Below are 4,286 nucleotides of genomic sequence, written 5' to 3'. Positions count from 1 at the left end.
TGTGGGTTCTATTGAACATGGAATCCAGAGGTTTTGATCCATCTTTGACCAGATTTACATGAAGTTGAGTTATCAGATTTCAGTGATTATAAGTGAGGATGGACTTTTGCAAGAGTACCAATTGTTCTTATACATAAAGCAATTAATTCAGTGCCCCTTATTTTAAAATTTAGATATCCTGAAAAAATAAAAATACCCACTGAAGTCCCCCCTGTATCCCATTTTATATCTTCAGATACATGAAGTTGTTGGCTTTGTGGAAAACAAGGAAAATAGCTTCCTATTTTCACTTTTAATCCAAGGCCTTGCAGAAAATTCCAAATGAGTAAAATGTCATATGATGCACACTGATTTTCCCTTTGGGTCAAGTTCACTAGTTCTCCAACAGGGTTAGTAAATACCCTGCTTTTCATCAATGAAGACAGCTAAAAGAGACTCATGATTACATATGCATATCAATAAAGGTAATTACAAATTGAGAATTTCCCCTAATTTCTTAATGACTTTCAGAAAAGAGAGCTGTATTGAAATAAACCCATGTAGTAAAATACAGTATACCTCATTAATAATTGAAAATTTATATACTTCATATAAATTTTGATGATGAAATGTGCTATAAAAATGATTACTAGGTAACAAGTAACACAGTGTGTCAGTATGTGTGTGTGTTGGGGGGGGTGAGTGTGTGTGCCTGTGTGAGTGCCTGTGTGAGTGCCTGTGTGTCTGTGTGAACATGTTTGTCAAAAATACTTTTTAAAAAATGAAGCCATGTATGAGAGAGTGAAAGGGAAGTCTGAATGTCTGGAAATTGTGAAAATAAAAAAAATTATATTTGTGGGTTTTCGATGTACATACAGTATACACATATAAAATATACATAAATGTAATAAAATGTGCAGTCTTAATCATTTATGTTTTTGTAAATTGTTAATTTAAATGAATAACTATTAACCACAGCACATGTATCAATTTTTGAGAAACTACTCTTTAGAAAAATATTCTAGTCTAGTCATCACTTAAGGCTTTTATGATAAAACTCTTGGCTCATATTTTGAATTACGAACTCATTTGGTGAAATGTTGAGACACCTTTTCACAAAACTTAGATATTTTATTAAAACTGCATTGTCTACTATTAAATGTTTTATTTGTGCATGATATTCATCCATGTAAAATATTCATTAGGGTGTTTTGCAGTGAAGAAATCTTTCCGCTCTTAGAAAAATCTCTAGGAAAAGTACAATTGTTCCTCTGGGCCCATTTAATGAGAAAATTGATATATCTAAGCATAAAGAAATATAAGAAATTTTACCTGCTGACATTCAGTGAATCGTCATTTGGGATATGCCTTTTTCTGAGACTCTACTTTTTGTAGTGAGTGTTCGTGGTAAGTATGGGCCACAGCATAAACAGCATTATACAAATTGTAACCTTCATGACTCAGGGCCATGTCATATTTGTGCAGTGTTGTCCATTCCAATGTGTTGTTCAATGAAAAATGATCCATTTTACTGATGTTCTTAGACATTGAACAATTTAAGTAATTCCACTTCAGTATAGTATGAGAAATATCTACTGGGTATTTGGAAGTGCTCATTGTTTGCATAAAATCCGCAAATTTGTTAATCTCAACTTTGTGGTGTGTAAAAGTGATAGTACCATGGAAGAAATCACGGGTCAATCCTTTTTTATGTAAAATGACATCCCATTGTGAGGTTGTGATCCAAATTCTCTGAGCACCTAAATATATCCATCTTCTAAAGCTGACTTCTAGAGTAGAGTTCATTTCACCATAAATGATAACAACCTTTGCTGAAGATGTCATAATTTGTTTATCATATATCTTAGCCCTAGTCATGTAGATCTGTATGGTTTCTGGGATTACATTCACAAAGGCTAAGCAAATCTCATGTCCTTGGATTTCTTCCCTTACATCTGAGAGAAACTGAATACCCAAGTCATCATCTGAGATGACCAGTCCTATCCAAGTCAATCTAAAATGAAGCATCAAGAAGACAATGCCATGGGACAAATATGTGTGGTGGTTACCTGATAGACATAGGGAAACATGTCATGGTCACTTAGGTTAGGATTAAATGGTCCAAAGAAAACCTAAAGGATGCCGAAGAGAGAATGAAACACCCATATAAAGAATATGATTATTAGAATGTTTAAAATTATATTCAAGTAGTGCTTCTCACCTTTCAGAACTCCTGTTAAGGATAGTATGATTGTACTATAAATATAATGTATTATTTCCATTAGATTCTAGACTATTCCTGACAAGACTGAATTTCCTAAAACACAGTTTTGTGTGTTTGTACAGTACACCTATGATCTGATTTAATCCCTTAATATATATAGATAGATAAATATAGATATAAATATACATTTAGATATACATATAGATGTGTGTGTTTGTGGCAGCACACTCACAAATACATGCTCTCCAAATTTTCTTGTAGACATCTGTAAGTGATATTTAATATTAACTCATGCAGTGTTACATATTCTTACCTTTGGTATCCAAACATCCATTGCCAGTTTTAAGGATGGCTTCCTGTAAGTTCTATGGCACATATATCGGGAAAATTCAGGCCCCAGGCACTACATCGGAGGTCTGAAAAGTTTTGATCAACTATTTCTGAAAACATGTTTTGAGAGCATGTTATCCATCCTCAGGTGCCATAATTTCATTCATATGCATGGCATAAATCCCATTTATGAAGAAGGACAATGTTCTGCACAGCTTGGACCAGACCATGTGTCAAGAGCCATGTCTATGAACACAATGAATTTCATCAGAACTTCCTTACTATGTCTCCCATGGTCTAGTTGGTCTAGTGTAGGGAAGTCAGTCTCACCTGAAACATTGAGTCAGGGGTTGAGCATGCTCTCTGTTGTTCATGTACTATTGCATGCTAGTCACGTTCACAAAATCTCTTCAAACTTCCTGTGATTCCTGCCATCTGGAGCATATGTCATTAAGCTAAATCCAAAAATGCCTGGATTTATACAGATTCAACACCCATCCTGTCCAATATCAGTACCTGTGCAGATATTCACTGAGTTATAATGCTGATATATTGCCTAATAATCAATACCTGGCAGTTAGTGCCATTTGATAAACATATCTTTGGTTGATGGTTGTTCATACCTCATCAAGAAGTTTGAGAAAAATTTCATACATTTTTCTGAAAAAAAAAAGAATTTAGGTGTCATTTATGAGAGAAAATTTTATTGCTAAAGTTAGTATATGCTAATTTATTCAACTTTGTTAGATTAAAATTAGTGACACAGATGGAGATTCACAGATGAATTTGATTTGTAATTTTTGAACTACTTTATATTTTTGCCCATAATATCCACACTGAATTAACTGGGGTCTTTAACTCCATTTTTGCAATGGTGGGTATGTCACTGGCTTATAGTACAATCTTGCTATAGAGTTTATTGTACTATCTTTCTCACTATGAATCAACATTTGTTTCATACTTTGGATGAATTATGACTTTTTCAGTTTCAATTTTGTTAAGTACTTTTGCAAACCTATAGATTAGATAAATTGAGTGTCAGGTTGTGATATTATATATATTTTGTATACTGGGTGCTAATACCATATACAATTAACTGGGAAATTGCATAGAGGCTGAGTCTTCACTTCATTGGACTGCTAGTGAAATTATCCCGAGCTTATCCCCGTCCCGCAGGAAATAAACACAGGACACGCCAGGTTCTTCCGTGGTTAACTTTACTTCAATAACATAGTGAGGTAGACAAAGAAGGCTCAGAAAGTGTGTGGCTTAAATACTTTTTGGTGACGTGTCTAAACTAGGACTGGTAGCAACACCCACGATTCTCATGCACCCTAGGGATAGGCTAAACACCCCAGGGGTTGGGCTAGTGCCCTGGGGGATGGACTGGTGCCCCGGAAATGGGCTGGTGACTTTTGGCGGGTTTTTGCTTTTAGCACATGCGCATATAGCTTGTTCTTTGTTTAGGTGGCATAAGGCACTGCGGAGCCAGCGCCATCTTAAGATGGTAAATGTTATTGCGGCTCTCCACATGAAATGCCATCCTGGGCTGTGGCAGTCTTTTGGAAGTCATTTGGTGTGCATGAGCTTTGGACTTGGATCCATGCCATACTTATTATAGCAAGACTACAGATCAAAAATTCAGGTCATTCAATAACCTTGAATTTGCTTTTGCCCAGATTTGATATAGTACAGAAATATGATTTATTTAAAGCATTGAAGTGGTTTTGAGTATCTGCACACATCACTCTTC

General features: G+C 35.2%; 1 pseudogene; it reads right to left on the bottom strand.

Moving 5' to 3' along the window:
* Window positions 201-2,111, bottom strand: Gm16400 (predicted gene 16400; annotated as a pseudogene).

This window comes from Mus musculus, chromosome X (assembly GCF_000001635.26).
Source record: "Mus musculus strain C57BL/6J chromosome X, GRCm38.p6 C57BL/6J".
Taxonomy (NCBI): Eukaryota; Metazoa; Chordata; class Mammalia; order Rodentia; family Muridae; genus Mus; species Mus musculus.
Note: the sequence above shows the minus strand (reverse complement) of the source record. Positions and strands in the feature narration are given on the sequence as shown.